Here is a 20,757-nt window from a genome sequence, read left to right on the forward strand (position 1 = left end):
ATTCTTTGAATTTATCAACCATTTTCTCATAAGGCGTGAGCTTATCATCCTTAGTCTCGTAGTCATCATTGACTTGTTGTATGACTAACTAGGAATCACCATATACTTGTAGTTCTTTCAAATTCCATTGGATGGCCATGTGGAGTCATGTGATCAAAGCCTAATACTCTCCTATGTTGTTCATGCATGGGAATGTGAGCCTGTATGATTTGGGTATGCTATCACCTTGAGGAGTGATAAAAATAATGCCTTCTCTTGAACCATGTCTAGTGTAAGACCCATCGAAATATACCATCCATGGTGGTGTTGGCATAACTGTGAAAATATCCTCATCTAAAAAATTGGAAATGAGAGGATGGTCGCCTATGAGTGGTGCTTCAACTAGCTAATCTGCAATGACTTGTCCTTTGATGGCTTTGCGTTCCACATATTCTATGTCAAACTCACTGAGGAGCATAACCCATTTTTCCAAATGGTTGATTCATGTTGCTTTACTGAGTAGATACTTCAGTGGATCTATCTTGGCAATGAGTTGTATCTTGTTTGTCAACATGTAGTGCCTCAATTTGGTGGCTGCCAAAATTACTACTAGATAAGCTCATTTAATAGGGGTATAATTGAGTTCATACCCTACCAATGTTCTGGAAATGTAGTATACTGTGCATTCTTTGCCTTCTTCATTATTTTGTACGAGTAAGATGCCTAAGGCCATAGTTGTAGCTGATATTTATAAAATAAGTGCCTATCTAGAGATGGTGGCATCAGTAATGGTGGCGCCATTAGGTAGTCCTTTAGCTACTAGAATGCTTGCTGGCAATTCTCTTCCCATTTGAAATGAACATTCTTGTGAAGAAAATGTGTGAAGGGATGACATTTGTCGGCCAAATGTGCAATGAACCACTGAATTGATTGTAGCCTTCCTTGTAATGTTCTTAATTGACTGATGTTCCTAGGAGGTGGCATTTCCATAATTGTTTTGACTTTTGCGGGATTAACCTCAATTCCTTTGTTTGAGACAATGTATCCTAGGAGCTTCCCGGAGGTTACCCCAAAGACACACTTCTTTGGATTTAGGCGTACATTTTATTGCTCTAGTTTGTTGAAGATTTTGTCTAATACAGTGAGGTGACCCTCTCTGGTTAATGATTTAGCTAGTAAATCATCCACATAGTCTTCCATCAGTGTATGCATCATATCATGGAAAATAGTAGTCATTTACCTTTGATATGTGGCGCCAGCATTCTTGAGACCAAATGGCATTATATTGCAATAGTATGTACCCCATGGGCATGTAAAAGTTGTTTTGTGTTGATCCTCTAGAGCAATCTTGATCTGGTTGTATCTTGAAAAAGCCATCGATGAGTGATAGTATGGCATGTCTTGCTGTGAGGTCCATGATCATATCAATGTTTGGAAGAGGGAAGTCATCTTTAGGACATGATTTGTTTATATCTCTAAAATATGTACAGATACGAATGCCCCCAATTGGTTTTTCCACTGGTACTAGGTTGGAGATCCATTCTACATAGTCAATGGGTCTTATGAAACCCACATCTAATAGCTTTTTAAGTTCAGCTTTTACTAATAGTGCGATATGAGGATCCATCTTTCTAATCTTTTGTTTGACTAGTTTGGCTCCTTCTGCTACTGTTAAGCGATGCATTACTAGTTCTGGATCAAGTCTTGGCATGTCTTCATAGGACCACACAAAATTGATTTGTTTCTTACTAAAAAACTTTGTAAAATCAACATCTTCTATTGGAGTCAGTGATTCTGCTAGATTTAGTATGTGTGAATTTTTCAGGTGCCCCCAGATTGACTTCCTTTGTTTCTTCTATGAGATTAGATGATCTATCATGATTAGTGCTAAAGGATAGAATATCAAACCTTCCATCTACAAGCACCTTGAAGAGGTTTTCACCATTGGATACATCCTTTGTTTTTACTCTTTTTGTTTCTACAAGTGCCACAGTGTGGTTTTCACTTGAGGATCCTGTTTTGATTGTAATATTTTTGTGACTGAAAGGTTTTGCATTCTCTCCAAAGTAAATTGTGCTTTTAAGTTCAATAGCATACCCAGCTTTGTGATTCCCACTTGGAATGTCATCCCATAATTCAAGAAAGTATATGATCACATCATCACTTTGGAAGGTGTCAAGGTGTGGAGGATCTTGTTGGTTCCACTCAATGAGTTCGGGGTGAATAATTGGCACTGCTTCATCGATCAGGTTAAGTTCATAGGATGTGTCGGTTATGGCAAGTATGGAGGAACCAAGGTCATTATTAGTACTATTGTCTTTGTAATCAAGCTCGAGAGGTGACCTATCTGTTGTTGAAGTATCCTCATCAAATGGGTCCCAAAAGGTTTTAATAAATGCATCTCCTTCATCTTTCTTAACCTCAAAAATGTCCCCATCAGATTATTGTGAAAATGAAGAATCCCACTCATATTCATGTGAATCCATCTCAGAATCACCCCATAGAACTCTGTCACTATATATTATAGGGATGTCTGCTGATGTGAAAGATTTGTCGATAGTTGTTGTAGGGGTTTTATCTAACAGGGTTGTTGATGTTTCTTGGGTGTCTAAAGGAAACAAGATTCTTATCCCAGAAGTGATAGTTTGGTGGGCAACATAACTCCTTTGTTTACAAGCTATAAATTGAGGAGTGTTTTTGTAGGTTTGAAATTTAGACTTGGTAGGTTGATTTGAAATAGACATTTTCCTACTTCTAGAAGGGGTGATCTTAGAAGTGGTCCTCTTATGTTTTCTTGGAATCCTAAATTTAGAAGAGCTGCCTGAACCAGGGTTGAATCTGAGTCCATGTAACAATGGTTGCAATGGCTCTTGTACACCATGTTTGTGGAATTTCAATGCACCATGGCCATCATAGCTCATCTTTTGCATTAGGGTAAAACCTTTACCATACCTTTCTGTCGGGATCCTGACCTATTGTCTATTTGTGTCAGAAGGGTCTTTGTAGATCCATCCTACCAAATCTTCATCAATAGTTTCATGTTCCTGTGATTTGCCTAGTATGTAGCCATCAAGAGTAGTACTATGGGCTGCAATAAGTGGTTTGATGCCTTATATGGTTGCAAAAAGTGAATGGGTTGGCATCACCAATGATAGTAATCTCTACTCCATTATATGGAAACTTGATGCATTAATGGTAAGTAGATGGTACTGCTTTCATGGTGTGAATCCATGGTCTACCTAATAGGAGATTGTATGGAAGAGGGAGGTCTATGACTTGACAAACCACATTCTTCACCATGGGTCCTACCCTGACTGGTAGAGTGACACACCCTTTAGAGTGGCATTCTACATCATCATAGACCTTGATGGTAATCTTCTTTCTTGCATATACTACATCTTTTTCATATCCCAATTTTATGGTTAATTGTAATGTGCAAATGCTAAGGCTAGCTCCAATGTCAATCAAGACTCGCTTGATTCTATGTTTATGTATGAATCCCTTAACGTGGAGAGGGGCATTATGTGGTTCTTGAAAGGATGCATCATCATTCTCCACAAAAGTGAGACATGGTGATGATTTGAGACTACCAATCGTGGCTTGAAATTGATCCGTATTGAGGTCGGGTGGAACTGATGCTTCTTGGAGAGCTTGATCTAAGATGGTTTTATATGAGGGTGATATACATAAAAGCTCTAGTATGGATATAAGTTTTGGCATCTTATCTAATTGGTCCAAAAGGTTATAATGTTTGGGCACATATATTGCTCTTGATGGTGCACCTGGTAAGACAATCTTGCTATGGTGGGTAACAACATTATATGTAGGATCCTTTCCTTGGATGGTAATGGTAGAAACTTGTTCATTGACATCATAAAGATTATTGACAGTATAGGTATAGGTTGCATGTGTATAATCTATCGGATTATCTTGATTCTTACCTTTATGGGAGGGAACTCCTTTCTTATGATGGGAGTGGATTTTTGAACATGGTATGATCAGTATTGGAAGTTTTTACATTGTGACCATCCACTTCTATGTCACCTCGATCAATGAGGTCTTGAACGGTATCCTTTAATCGATGATAGTTATTTGTTTTATGCCCTCTTCCTTTATAAAATTCACAATAATCATTATCTCTCGACCAGTAAGGTTTGACTTGTGGTTCATAGTGTGATGTTTTAGGTAGTGTGATAAGATCAGAAGAGATGAGCTGGTGTAAAATCTTTTCAAGAGATTCTGCCAAGGGTGTGTAGGCATGATGGGGTTTGTAGGTTGGGTACCTATTTTTAGGTTCCTCTTGTTATGTGCTTGAAGGTTGATTTCTTGGATTATTTTGAGGAGTACCTTTATTGGTAGTGGGGTTGTTGCGATTAACTGCAACTCCTACAATTTTGACTATGGGTTGGGTGATTTTGATAGTTCATGCATACACAACACCATCGTTAACAATGTTTTTGTTCTTAGCCCAAAACTTTGGTTTGTCACTATTGTAGGTTTGTCTTAGACCCTCCTTGTAGTCATTGTATATTTTGATAAGTCCCTTTTTGATAAGGGCTTTCTCTATTTTAAGTCCTTGAGCTATGGAGTCTTTGAAATTGTCAGAACATTTTATGTCTAAGTAAAATTCCACTTCCTCATTTAAGTTTGAAATAAAGATTTCAACTAATTGCTCTTCAAGAATGGGAAAATATCATCTAATAGAAAGGTGTCTCCATCTTTGTAAGAATGTTGAGAATAACTCACCATTCTTTTTTTTGTATTGCATAGATCAGCCATGGAGACATCTTGTTCTGTGTTATGCGCATGATCAGTGATAAATATTTGTACGAGGTCCTCAAAGGTCTTGATCCCATCGAGTAGGCCTGAGAACCATTACATATCTGAGTCTCCCAAACTTTGGGGAAAGAGGTGCATTAAATATGTGTCCTTGTATGCAACCTCTCAGCAAGTGGAGAAAAATTCTTGCATATGATCCCTAGGGTCTCCTTTTCCTTTGTATTTATCAAACTTTGGGGTTTCGAAGGTCCGTGGGAAAGGAGGTATGTATATGTTTCTTTCAAATGGATATGGACAGATATCTTCGAGAGCATATTGCCTTTATGTCCCTCCTGAGTGCACTTGTTGGGTGAGGTCTTGCATCCGTTGTCTTAATATATCCATTTTTGTAAGATGAGAGGGGGATGTTGCCCGATTTGATTTTTAAGTCTATTTAATCATTTTAAACCTCCGCCTGAAAAAAACCTTTATAGACTTAATTATATTTAATTAAATGTAAAATGTCCAATTCCGGGCAAAGTTCTCAGAAAGGTGTTCACTTCCCACATTCGAACTTAAATCCACCCTAGCCTTTGATCTTTGTTCATCCAACAGTCGATGGTACATGTTTTCAGATGAAGTGGGTCCCACGACTTCTACCATTTTTTTGGCATGTCACCATACTTGTGTCACTTTTCGGGTCTGTTTTTAAAGTCTATTTAATGATTTTAAAATTTCGCCTGAAAAAGAGATTTATAGTCTATTGACTATAGACTTAATTCTATTTAATTAAATTTAAAATGTTCAATTCCGATTTCTGGGCGAAGTTCTCACAAATGTGTTCACTACCTACATTTGGGCCGAAATCCACCCTAAGCCATTGGTATTTGCTCATCCGACAGACAATGATACCTGTTGAGAACTTGAGTGTTGTCAGATATTTATGATATATAATTTTAAAAAATAGTTTAAAAACATATATAAAAGTTCAACATAAATTTAGTGTATTAATTTAAAAAAATGTGCAGTCCTCAACCTGTTAAGGCGAGCAAATTTGGAATGTACAAATGCCAAGGTGGCGATTAATTGGTGCAGAAGGAGTTTTATGTGGCATGTCGCATGAACGGAGGAAGGGGAGGATGGCAGGAAATCTTTTTCTTGATCTCATGGCATTAATGCCTTATCGTGCACATTCATTACTTGGCCTATAAGACGGAGGCAGAATTTATTACCTTTTGTACCAGTTTTTGCTTTGAAGAAGAACAAATCTGTAGTTCATAGAATCGTACCTTCTGCAAGACATTTTTTGCAAGAAGTGATTTTGAAATTGCAGGTGACCATGGAGGCCAATTTCACACTTCGAACAGACAAGAAGTTGGTGCCCTTTTTGGGTGAAGTATCTGATAAACGAATGCAAGGATGTTCAAGTTTAAGGAGGAGAAGTTGTGGGTGGTAGGTCAACTGATGCTTGCGGAGGAGGTGGCACATATCAGTCACTGATATCAAACTAACATGGATGTTTACTCCTTGATTCTAGTGTGGGCCCGTGAATTCGAACCGGAGGTGGAAAAGGTAAAGCTCATATTGGTCAAATTGATTGATGGGGCTTTTTTGATTAACCTGGATTCAATCTTGGAGTGGGTGGTGTCGGGAGTTGGAATTCGAATTAAGGAAGGGGATGACTAGGAGGAGTTGCTTCCTTTTATTCATGGCCCAGAGGATGAAATCAAATCCTAGTGCCGTGAACGTGTCCGAGTGGGGTGGGAAGCGATGAAAGTCTTTGTGAAATTAACCAGGGTGGATGAAGTCCTGAAGGCTTTGCATGTGGTGGCAAGGACAGAGGTTGGTAGGGAATTGAGAGATAGGATTGAAGAAGGAAGGGCCATACAGCTACTAGCAAGCTTGGAGGGTGACCCCGACTTCGGGTGCCTAAACTGCATTTTGAAAATGAAAGCTGAAGTGGCAAAAGGGAAAGCCAAAGCATCGATCTCCGAGGAGGGAAGGGACTGGGAGGAGGCGACCCAGGGGGATAGTGAGACTGAGTGAGCGGCCTATCAGCAATGAACTGGTTTTTTGTCTGCTTGCTATAAGCTGTGGGCAGTAGGGTTTTCTCTCTGTCTGTGTTTATGCCCAACACCATCCGCATAGCCTCATTGGTGAATGACCCAACCTCCTTACAGACTGATTGGAGGGTTGGGTCTCTAACGAAGCCTAGAAAGGCCCTCTGGTCCTCTGCTGAAATGCTTCTCAAGTGGATGGGAGTGTCCATCTTGAGAAAATAGATTAACAAATTAAACAACCTGAGCAGTGAGCCTATAAACCTAAAATACCATGAGCTCTGACAATTTATCTACCAAATGGCAAAGGCTAATTGAAGATGAAAGAAGCAGAGATGAGAGATCGTATATAAATTGTTGAAGCTCTTGATTGTAATAATTACTTCTTTAACAGTATTAACTGCTATAAATTTTTTTAAATCTTTCGTATCTCTGCAAATCTTTCCCATAAATGCACTATTATGTGAAAATGGAAACAGCTATGAACTAGTACCAAATTGGCAAGTATCACATTCCAAGTCATGGGGATAGAGTGGATTGTCGTAAGTGAATAGATATATATTAAACGAATGAAATTATCGATCATGATTCATGACATTTGATACGTGTCTATTGAATCCAATTCCATTCTAAGCACTTTCTGGTGAGTTAAGTTCTCTTCAGAAAATTGGGCCGAAATAAAACTTCAGCCATTGATCTACGATCATCGAACGGTTTAAAATCATTGATAGATTTTAGGTATGTGTCACCCTTCACGTGTCAAAGAGGCTGCACTTATTGATACATCGTGCAGAGTTCGGACTCAATATATTATGTGATGTGATGTACTGATGTGATGTGATGTGCCTTGTCTATTAATGGCAATGAATTCATGAAATCGCCAATAAATTATATATTGTACCATAAATAACAAAATATTCGCCAAAACAATTTAAATAATTTTCAAGCACTGGATAAAAATCGCCAATACATTTAAATAATTTTTCCTTCGGAGTAAACATTTTTGCTCATACAATTATATATTTGTTCCTTTAAACAAAAATTATTCACCTCCCACAATAAATATTTTCCCCATAGAACAAGGTACTATTCGCCAGAAATTTATGGAATTTCCGTACCCTAGAAAAAAAATCGCCAATACAAAATAATTTTTTTCCCCATTTAAAAAAAAAAATCACCATCCAGATGAAAATTTCCCCCCAAAAATAATGTCTCATTCACCAGGATTTTACACAGTTGCCCAGGGGGTGGTTTCTTAAAGTTATCCCTGATGAGTAGATTGCAAGTTAGGACCCCATTTTCATTGTAACCCTTGAAATGGAGGGTTTCAGACCTGCAGAGGGTAAAATGCTTATAACTTCCTCTAAAAATCACTTCAAGAGGTCAGACTGAATGCATTGGAATGGCATTTCAGGGCTCTTTCCAATCAAATCAAAATTTTATTAGTAGATCTCACATCCTGTACAGACAGTACGAGAAAATGTCACTGTTATGGCAAAATCGGACTTGTTCTATTCACTTTCTCCACCAAACTTTATAAAACTTTCAACTCTACCTTTCCCACAGTTGTCCAAGCATATATAAACTTTTCCCAATGTCCATAACTAACTTTTGAATAGTTAGTAATGTTAGAGAAGTAGTTGGCATCCTATCAACAACTTTGAAAAGTTGCTTGACAACAAATGCAACATTTTGTAACTTAGGACAACATTGGTTATTAAACCCTTAGACCTTATGCAAACAAATCCAAGATCATTATTTATGATTTTTAGACTCCAAACACCTAAGACAACATCCTAGACACACCAACATTGAAAATCCAAATTCCAAGTCTTCATGGCCTAATAGACCTCTAGGTTTATATGCTCACCTAAGAGATTATTGACTATACAAATAGGAACTCAATTACATCAAGGGTGATCATTGATCCAACCCATTATTATATCACAAATGAACATGCAGACACCACCATGTGCTTGAAATAGATGTGTAGTAGAAGGTGCTCTACACCACACTGCAACAATACATTTTCAGAGCTAATCCAATTTGCCCAGTGCCTTCACAATTCTATTGCCATTGTCATTTGAGTGAAATAATCATGAGGGTTACAACCTGAAGAGATGGGAAATGTGAGTGGTATAAGGGAACGAATCCATCGTAGCTTTGGAAATTGCATGTAATAATTTATTATGCATACTATTCACATTAAGGTATTTACTCTTCAAGTTCATGTCCCAATCTCCATGAGAAGGTAAAACAAATTATGATCAAAGAAAATATGTGTAGTTACTACACTGCTCACAAGCAAAGCATGGCTGCCAACAGTAGAAATAGTCATTTTGGATTTAATTTTTTCTTAAAACTAATAAATAAGCACCCCCTCAACAATAGGAAAAGTATATAGACCCAAAAACTTATATTTATTATGTGAAAACTAAAGAGTAATCTGTTAGTGTTAAGAGAGAGCCTGTCAAAACACAATAACCTAATAACGTCAAGAACCAAAATTCAGCGTTGCCTCTTTTTGTTGAAAAGAAATAAGATAACAACATTGCAATTAATCTACATCACAATATCAATAGTCTGCCAACTTCACAGATGCAAAATTATGGTTTTTCTCCATGGAATATTGGAAAACATTAATTGATAATTGAAGTTATCATATGAGACATAACTTGATAGATACTTATGAGAGAAAAGCTTAGCTGCGGTGGCCATAGCCATCTAAAGCAGAGCTTCTAGTAGGAGGACTAATTATTTTAGACCTATTTTCCTTTAGAACTAATAGATAAGAGCCCTCTCAACAATGGGAAAAGTATATAGATCTAGAAACTAGGATTTGCTATGAAAAAAGGAATCTATTAGTGTTTACATAGAGCCTTTTTTATTGTAAAGATGGAAATAAAAACCTAATAACCTCAACAAGCAAAATTTATCTCTTCCTCATATTTTAGACAAACAAATTCCTATGATCAATTCTTGCCTAAGAGAATTATAGCTGAATCTCTGGATAGTTTGAAGGCATTACATGACAATGCAAGTACTTTGCAAAAGAATGCTACTTTGGAGCAACGAGGGAAATTGTTCATATGAATTCATGTTGCAATCTCTTTCCTCTCTATTGTTAGATAAACAAATCCATTTGGGATGTCTTTGAATATTGATAGGTTAAGATAACTAGCCAATACAACATTTTCAAATATGGTCTTCCTTATGGGAGTTGCAACATAAGATGGGGTTTCTTCTTCAGTAGCACCCATACTACTTGAAACTCCCTCACACCTGGGGGCTTCTACACCAAAATAGACACAACCACAAAGTTAACACCTTTATCTTGATAAACATAGATTCTTAACAAAAGATCACAGACTACTACAATACAAAATTTATAGAAAAATATCTTACATTCTTAGGAGGGATGCAATCCAACATTGTAAAATGTTTGTTCCTTAATGTTTGAGGTGCAACAGGTTCTTCATAGGATCCACCTTCATTCTTTGCAGAAAATTGTTGTTTAGGGGATGTACCTATGTTTGTGTATTCATATTTTGCAACCATATATTGTGTAGGTAGAGATTTTTTTGGGTTCACTACAAAAGGTTCCTTCTGAAGAGCTGATTCAGATGATTTTCTCATCATAAGCCTATGCTTGCACCTCAAGAATTTGTGAACAATGGAAAATTAAAAAACCTTTAGCTCTTGAAAATAGGCAATTAATCTTAAGATTTTCAGCACAACAACCCTTCAGAAACTTATTTAATGACTAGAGAGTTAATTTACTATGTAATCATATCTGTAAGCTAAATGTGATGCCAATGCATTGGAATATCAAGGAAGGAAATGTTTCCATAATGCTTCTAGGAAGTTATTTCTCCATAATTTTCTTAATTGCCAAGGACAAAGGCTAGTAATTTGACTTATTTGTGATGTTTTGATTCTTGAATAGTCGATATGTAATTATCATACCTTCCTTTGCTCCTATCTAGGTAATGCTTTCAGATTTACACCTATAATTTTAGCATGAATTGGTTTTTGAGTAGATTGGAGATTTCCTAAGCTCTTATATATTAGCCTCATAAATTACTAAATGTGTGGTTAATTTGAGTTATGCAAAAATTATTAATTTAAAACCTTATTCAAAGGAACTATATTGTTAGCCTCAATCAACTTTCAAACAACCGAATATTGTTGAGAGAAACCACTGGACTATGAAACATCACAATTAGATGCATTGTGATGTTCATACCCAAGGAATCATAAGGTGGAACAAACCCCTTAAAAAAATTTATAAAGCCTTACGAGGCAATGTGAATTAAACTAAAAATAAAAACTGTTGTATCTTGATTGGGAGTCAAGAATGGAAACCAAGAAAGATCTTAGAAGTCAAACTACAAAAAACATCTAGGATCAATAACACAAGTTGAAAAGGTCATTTAAGGCCAAGTCAAGCCTTTGAATTCAATGATTTGAGGCTCTACAACCAATGGTTTAGGCTGGGTGGAGCAATCAAAAGAAACAAGTATCTTTAAACCTTCGTATTAATAGCAATCATATATAAGGGACCAACAATTGTATCTTTAAACCTCAATATTAATAGCCATTCTAGCTATTTAAAAATTCAATTCCATTGTTTATAATAGTGTGGTAATAACAAGTAGTTCAATACATGGCATTCTTGCCACACATAACATGCATGATATTTGACCATTCTAGCAAAAATCATTAATAAATCACTACATGGCCCGGTCATTAAATAGGGTATGGTGACTTGAGCGAATTTTTCATCTAATTGCTAGCAATTCCTAATACTAATTTAATCACAAATAAACTATGGAATTTTTATTTAATCTTTTTAATTTTCCTATAAAGGTCTTTTTTTTTAATGTTATAATCTCATTTTACATTGCATATTTTGATTTGTTGAAATAATGAAACATTCAATCGATTAGGACACTCATTCTTTAGCTCATTTGTATTTCATTCTCATTCAATTAGGACCTAACAATTGCATTAATTATCATAATCAAGATGATGACTTCAATGCAATCCTAAGCTTTAAGGAAAAAATAACCTAGCCAAAGGTTCACAAGAAAAATAAAAGGCACCTTAATAGAGCTCATAATAGAAATGAATATGATTGACCTAGACTACACAAAACATTGCTATCCTTGAACAATAGAAGAAAAAGAAAAAAAAAATATAGTAAAAAACTTGATAAATTTCTTATCTCAAATCAATGTATCAATCCTCAGACTTTGCTGTAAGGAACCAAAAATATTCATTAATCTAAGATTATTGCTTTAGACACCAAATGCAAGGAAACACAGTAAACTAGTCGGATTGACCAATAATCATAGACATAGTATGATACATGATCTATATTGAGAGGTGCCAAAAAAGAAGCACTATGTTATGTTTTTCTTTTCTTTAAGTTATTTTTTATGCATTTGATGTGGGCACGATACTTAACCAAGGTGACTGCTTATTGGCATTTTCATTATCTAGAAGCCTTCTCACAAACCAACCTTAAATATATCACCTATGACAATAAATTCTATGCCTTGGACCAATTAAATTTATGAACTCTTTTAAAGATTGAGGAATGTTGTCTTTTAAATAGAATAATCAATTTTTCAACTACTATTAAAATGCAAGCCTCATTTTACCAAGAGAACGAGCTTGTTAAATTTTCTATACATTAATCTACTTTCGTCAATTTTCATTATTTTTTCTTGTTCAGGTTTTTTTTATCGGTAAATAGGTTTTCATATTACTATCATAAAATAAATTTACATCCATAGTCTACAATTGTATTCTGAGATATTCTAGCCCATCTAAAGCTACCTAAAGATCATTACAACTTGACATTTTCAATCTATCCTTTAATATCATCATGTATATGGTTGATTACAAAAAATAGAACAAAGCAAATTGACAACACCCCTCCTAGTTTGCCTCCTTTATTGCCTTTCCTTTTCACTCTCTCACCTCAACCAATGTAGAACCCAAAATTGTGGTCTCTATATCTTTCCTATGTTCAAAAGACTCACCACACAACAAGTTGTGCGCTATGTTTGCTTTCCTCAACCCCACTGGCTGACCTCACTTTCATTTTGCATGAGAATCCACTACTTGTATGGCTAGGAGTTCATTGCTTGGTCCCCATTTTTCAAGTTCTGCATGAATTTTCTAAGCTTCCTAGCATCTGATATAAGCCTTCACACCATTCATACCTATCTGCACTAATGCCCTGTGAATTTCCTTATTGTAGTTTTTGCTCCAAAGTAAGAATGGCCTCAGGGGTGAGTAAATTCACTCACGTGGATCCACTCTCCACCTAGACAGATGAACTCCACTCCATCTTGAGCCATGCCAATTATTCTTTCAAGTCCCTGCAACCTTTCCTCTCTTATAGAACTAGTCATTATAAAATTACAGTTCTTCGCGACTCCAATTTGAGACACCAGGCAAGGAACATGGAGGCAACATCCATGTTTGAGAAGTAGTGGAATTGGGCCTTGAGGTATTCATCACCCAAAACTATTTTGACCCAAGTGAGGAAGTCCCGACCTTCAAAAATAAAAATGTTCAAAAGTATTTCATCTGTAATGTGACCCTAGAAGGCCACCATCTTCTTGGAGGATTGAAGGGAGAAGTTAGCATCTATTCTTTACACTTCTCTAAGAGAACACATAACTCACCAATCTTCACCAAGACACCGCTGGTAAAAACCCCACCCAAAAGCTGCCTCAAATACAAATACTTTGCATAGAATATGCTATCAAACATCTTATTAATGAGGCATTTATTCCTCCTAAATAACCTTCCACCCTGTCTCTACCAACTTGAAATTTTTTTGGAGTTTCGATCTCAAAAGTCATAGTTAATGGCTTGACTAAATAAAAAATTTAAAAATTTGGCCCTTTCGACCATAATTCACACATGTAATGTGTAACTCTTATCTTCTACCATCATTTTCATCATTAATCGGAAGCCCATTCAATGGGTTTGACGTACGTCCTTCACATCCCTTGCAACAAATCCACACGAGCATCATCATTTTGTAAATCACCTATGTTATTGAGCCATGGATAAAATCTCCTTGATTTGCATATCATCAACCCATATAAATGAAATTGTCATGATCCCTTAATACTACATTAACAATCTGGGGTACACATCTCATATACCTTATCAACCATATGTTGACTTTGGAGTAATTGATCTATCAAAAAACCATTTAGTTTGTCCAGATGGGATATCAACTACATCTTTAGCTTGAACATTTGCAGGTCTTGGTTGTCATCTCTATGTACCTGAGAAACCTTAAACTTTTAGAATTCACTTAGTCAATTGATGATCTAAATAATTTTATCAATTTTCTAGTAGATTGCTTTCCCTTTTGATATAGCCTGGATTATAATTTTTCAGTCACCTTCTAAGTGCAGGTTCACCACTGACAACCTTTTAGCCATCTGAATCACCAATAATGGAGCATTAGCTTCATCTTCATAGTTAGTGCTTACCCCTAAGCCTTGGCTACATCTGGCTATAATGACAATAGCATGTTTTCTTGCCACACAACTAGCACCACATTGTCCTAGATTCCCATGCACAACGCCATCAAAATTTACCTTAATCCAATCTCGCTTTGGGGGTGTCCACATTGTCCTTTCTACTATTTCTATTAAAGAATTAACCCTTTTGGGCCCATTAATTGGCCTTTCTTTTCCAAGTTTTGCAAAATAGGATTTATTTGACATTTATTTTATTCTTTTCGATGTTGCATAGGGATTACATAATTTCTTCACGAAATCAAACTTTTTTATAAAATAATGTTTTCTCCTCATTATGGTGACATAGAAATGAATCCTACCAACAATCCACATGATTCCTTGATTTTTGCAAGAAATTAAGCTTCTACAAGAAATATTCCTATTGTAACATTGAATCTGTACCAAAATAGATGGATAATAAAGGCTAGAGTCACTAGAAAGGGTCCACTTCCTCATTTTACCAATGAAAGAGGATACGGAAAAAAAAATTAGTTTTGACTTGGTTGATTCCGATGGTGGTGAAATAAGAGTAACATGTTTAATGTTACTGTAGAATAGTTTTATGATCGTATAGACATTGGGAAAGTTTAGAATCTCAAAAGGGAAGCTCATACCTGCACAAAAGAATTTCAACCATTTATAGAATGAATGGGAAATTATTTTAGAAAGTAATTCTATAGTTGAGTTGTGTTTGGATGATGATAGCTTTATACCAAAACAAATGTTCCATTTTACACCAATAAGTGAGATCAAGAACATGAAAAGCAATTATATGGTTGATATTATTGGTGTTGTTTTATCAATTAATCTACCAAACATGATATTAAAAAAAGATGCCACAAGGATTGAGAAAAGAACTCTTCAACTGAAAGACAAGTCAACTTCTATGGTGGAGTTAACAATGTGGGGTGGTTTCTACGATAAGGAAGGCCAACAACTCCAAGAAATGTGCATTTTAGGAACTTTTCCCATTCTTGCTATAAAGGATGCATGAATTAGTGATTTTGGTGGAAAATCAGTGGGAACAATTACCACAACCCAACTTCTTATAAATCCTAATCTTCTACAGTCACAACAATTGAGATCTTGGTTTGATAAAAAAAGGAAGAATTTGAATTCTCATTCTATTACAAAAGAAAACTCATCTTTGATACAAGTTAGAATGTTAAAAAATATTGCACAAAATTGGGATATGAAACAAGGTAAAATTGATAAACCTTATTGGACAATGATAAAAGCTACCTTATCTTTCATAAAGGTGGACATGTTTTGTTACATAGCTTGTCCATTCAAGATTGGAGGTAGGCAATGCAAAAAAAGGTGAATAGTAATGCAAATGGTAATTGGTATTTTGGAAGATGTGATAAGAGTTTCCCTGGATGTGATTAGAGATATATACTTTAATGCAAAGTTCAAGACCATACCGCTTTCACTTGGATTATTGTTTTTGAAGAAGCAACAAAATAAATTATGGGTGTTACAATGTGCAGTGCCATAAAATTGTGACCCTTGCAATTTTTGACCACATTAGGGTCTTCACATTGGCAAATTGAATCCCCAAGCCTGATCAAAGACTCGAGACTTGCTCAATCCCTAAAACTACACTTTTTCCACACTCTGCACTGCCTAAACCTACTTCTTGTCCTACGTGGCGCCCTTGTCCTTGCCCTATCTTGGGGCCCCTTCTTTCAAATTATGCATTGAAATTTGCACTTAAAGCGGGAAAACCTCCTCTGTGTCGGCCTATGACAAAAAATAATCTTATTAACCCTAATTGACAAATATATAAGTCGCATTTTCCCTCCTATTTGCATAAGGTGAAAATTGGCATAAGTTCGAATACATGAGATTGTGCATTCAAGCATTCAAGAGCATTCAAGCATTCCTTTCAAGAATTGAGCATTCTCAAGTCTCCCTTCAAGGATAGGTATTGCATTCAAGTCAAGGATTCAACCATTTAATAGGAGATTCCTTTCAACATTCAATTCCATACAAGCAAGTCTACCTACATTTCTATCACAACCTCCCTTGAGGTGAATTACATTTCAATATTTCTTTTACATTTACTTGCTAGTACTTTTTCTCATCATTTGGTTAATTCCAAAATTGGGGTTTGACTTGAAGGCAAACCCCTAATCCCAACCCCTTTTCCTCTCTTTTTTGTGTGTAGGTTGCAGGTGCACAACTATATTTGTAGATTTGGACTCCATTTACAGAGGCAGAAAAACCCTTTTCGTTTCGCGGATTTTTCGAAGGACCGTGTGCACTTTCAACACGATCGCGACAACTTTTCCTCAAATTCGCAGGGCAGCTTCGTCTCGACATATTATAGCCAGATTCGGGTGCGCAACTTTATCCCACACTTCTATTTCAAGTTATAATCAGTTCTTTGCTACTTTTACACTTGGTCTCAAAACACATAATTCAATCATTTTCCATTCTAAAAGAGGGGTTAGCTTGTCATTTCTACCTCATTATCAATTCATTTATATTCAATCTCTCTCCCTATAGATTGGATCTAGTGAATTCCGCCCCCCCCCCTCTTTTAAATGTAATGTGCGTGAGGTAATTGAAGGGAAATTTGCAGTGAAACTTTCATCTCTCCTTGGAGGGAAGTAAAGCTTTCCTCTTGATCTCTCCATCATTCACTTTTCCCCACATTACATTTTGGTGAACCCGACATCTTGCATGCTTTATTATGAGAATCATTAAATATTTCTCATTTAAAAATTTAATTTTTTTGCAAGTGGTTAATTAATTCAAAACCCTAGTTTTTAAAATTGAAATTGAACTTGTGTTTTGTAAAAATTGCTTGCTATTGTCTTAGATCTGAAAAATTGCTTTGTTTTTCAAATTCAATTTCTTCATTGTCTTGTTCAATTTGCAAATAAAATTCACAAAATTAAGAGGTTAATTGTCAAAACCCTAATTTTCAAAAATCATCTTGAAATTGTGCAAATTTTGAATTTCCATTCAATTTTCAGATTTGTGACTGTTTTTAGACTTATCCTCTTTCCTAAAATTCAAATTTTCAATTTTCCTCCTTTTTCAAAATTTAAAATTTCAAAAATTAAGTGGTTACATCTTAAAACCCTAATTCTCAAATTTAATTGGATTTTGTGTCAATTTCAATCAACTTCAGTCTTCTAAACATTTTTCAAGGTGTCCCTATCCATTAGGTTTGACCTTTTTCAAATTTGCAATTCAATTCCTCATTCTTTTTCAAAACCCTAATAGGGTCCTATTTTCACATTCAAACCTTAATTTCATCCTTCTAGAGATCATAAAATCCACTATTTTTTGGGGGATAGCTTTAAAATCATTGTAACTTTCATCCCTGAAAATTTTCTGAAAAAGTTGGGAGGACCGTGTGCACTTTCAACACAGTCGCCGACTTTTTTCCCAAAATTTTGGGAGACTGTTATGGCTGTATTTAATAGCTTAAATCCAGAAGATTGGCTGATTTTGTCGATTTTTTATTCCTCTAAAATAAAAATAAATACCTTCAACATTTCAAATTTCAAGATTTTTTTAAAATTAAGTGGTTAATTATAATCTGTCTTGATTTTAAAAATTCTAATTTTGTCAATTTTAAAATTGAGTGGTATCCCATTGACCCTAATTTAAAAATTCCAATTTCCTTTCATTTATCATAAAATTATTTTTGGAAATTGTGTCATTTTCTTCTTTCAACAAAGTTCAAATTGTTCAATCATTATTTTCTCAAATTTTGCATTATTCAATTTCATAAACTTTGTTCCTATAATTCAAAATTCAAAATCAAAATTTCAAATTTTCCCTCTAGTGCATGAGTTTTACCACTATTACTCCTACCTATACTATCCTCGTTAGACGAAGCATTAGAATTAAGGATTCCCAAGGTTTAATTATCGGGGAGATGGACCCTAATTTGGGTGACTTCTTTAATGAGGATAATGCTAATTCTTCCCATCCTAATCATGTCCCTATCCATCTAATTGATGAATCACACGATGAAGAAGAAGCTTTGACTAGAGTTTCCATAGATCAACTTTCAAAATTGGACAATCAATTTGATAACTTTCAACAATGGATGTCCCAAGAATACCCTAATAGTGAAGCTATTCCATTAATTGAAGGCCTTAAACGCATGATTCAAAGTGATAAGAATGGAATTGATATATTACGTGATATTTCTCATATTGTTGATTCCAATGTCATGCCTATAAAGAGTTGTGTCAAAACCCTAGGTTAATCACAACCTTCAACACAAGTCAATCCTTGTATTCCTTTGACTACTCCTATGACTAGTGTTCCTACATTTACCTGAAACATCATGGCTACTTAAACTCAAAAAGTCATCCCTACAACCATTAGTCATGGGGGAAATACCTCTTCCTCATTTAATCCTCCATCTTTACCTATGTCTTCAATAAGCATTCCTATTATCCCTCAACCAATCAATGTGCCACAAGGGGGTAATTCATTCAACAATTTTATTCCTCCTTTAAGTGTCCCTTTTCCTACTCAATCATCACCTATGCCTACCTATCATAATGTCCCACTACCTTCTTCTCAATCCATGCCTTCCTTAAATAATATCACACCACCTTCTCAATCAACCATGTCTAACATCATTTCTTCTACTGAAGTGACCATTAACAATCTTGCTCAAACCGTGTCTTCCTTACAACAACAAATTGCTTCCATGAGTCAATCCAAAGTGTTCCCACATTTGATGTTGTGAGCCCACTTTCCCTTGATATTGTTAAAGTCATCCCACCTAAACATGTGGAGGTCCTTCAATTGGAACTCTATAATGGAAAAGGTGATCCTCTAACACATGTCAAAACATTTCAAACCTTGTGTACTGATTTTGCTTATGATCAAAGATTGCTTGCAAAATTGTTTACAAGAACACTAAGAGATAAGGCTTTATAATGGTATTGCTCTTTGCCATCTTATTCTATCACTTCTTTTCAACAATTAGAAAATGCTTTCATTCAACAATTTCAAAACAACATTGGTCCTAAAATCACTTTGACTGATTTAATGCATTGTAAACAAGGTGTTAAAGAAAAAGTGACTAATTTTATTGGTAGATATAAGCATTTGTGTGCTCAAATTTATTTTCATGTACCCGATAATGATATTCAAATAATTTTCAGTTCTAATTTACAAAAATATATTAGGGAAAAGCTTCTTTTGTCTAATTTTACTTCCTTTCTGTAGTTATGCGCAACACTCCACAATTATCGGCTGGTTGTGAGTCAAATGGAGAAATTTACTCCTATGGCTCTAAGTGATAAGAGGGAGAGTGTTTGACAACCATTTATGAAGTTCAAAACAACAAAAGGCTTCATCAAGTTTAATGACACAATCAACAACAACAATGTGAATGCTACAACAGGTGTGCCTCCTATTTCTAAATTCTTTAAAAGAGAAAGATAACTTACTCCTTTGAATAATATTATGTCTCAATTATTAGAAAGAAATGTTATCAAACTTCCTCCTATAAAACCAGTTGATCCTTCTAAGCTTGCATACCCTTATTTTGATAACAATTCCTCTTGTCAATTTCATCGTTAGCCTGGTCATGATACTGAGAAATTTTTTTCATTGAAAATTAAGATTTAAGATTTGATTGATAATAATACTATATCTGTGGTAGGTGTGAATGATAAGGGAAACAAATCAGTAGCTCCTCCTAATCAAAATCTTAAATTTTTTACTGATCCTTTGCCTTCTCATACCTCTAGTGTGATTGAGACTGAACATACCTCTTTCTCTCCTTCTGATCTTACTACCACAACTCGGAATTTGGTGAACATGGTAGAGAAACAAGAGACACATAAGGATCGTTGTATTACACATGACCCTAGTGAGACCATTAGAGAACCTAATGGCCCTTTATACATAGTTATGAAGGTTAAGGACATACCTTGCTGCGGTACCCTTGTTGATCCCTCTTGCATGGTTAATGTCATCACTGAGGAGTATCTTTTCACTTTACATTTGCATAAACAAATATATGATGATACTAATGTGGTTGTGAAGTTATTTGATGGATTCTCTTATCCTACCATTGGTTCTATTACTCTTCCTATTGAAATTCATACTAAATCTATGGATGTCAACTTTGTTATCATTCCTTCTTCTGAGAAATTCTATGTGAAGTTGGGCTACCTTGGCTATCTTCCATGAAGGCTATTGCTTCTCCAATTCATAAGTATTTGAAATTTCCTCACAATGGAGAAATTGTAATTGTTAAACATAGCTTATTTTGACCATCTGAAAGAAGCCCTAGTGTTCCTATTGATTTCTTTTGGCCTAAACAATTTCAATCTCTTCCACCAAGGAGCGATGCTCTTTTCCAATCTTATCATAAATAGAAGAAAGATATGATCTTATCCTTAAGTCAACCTAGA

Source organism: Cryptomeria japonica, chromosome 9 (assembly GCF_030272615.1).
Source record: "Cryptomeria japonica chromosome 9, Sugi_1.0, whole genome shotgun sequence".
Lineage (NCBI taxonomy): Eukaryota > Viridiplantae > Streptophyta > Pinopsida > Cupressales > Cupressaceae > Cryptomeria > Cryptomeria japonica.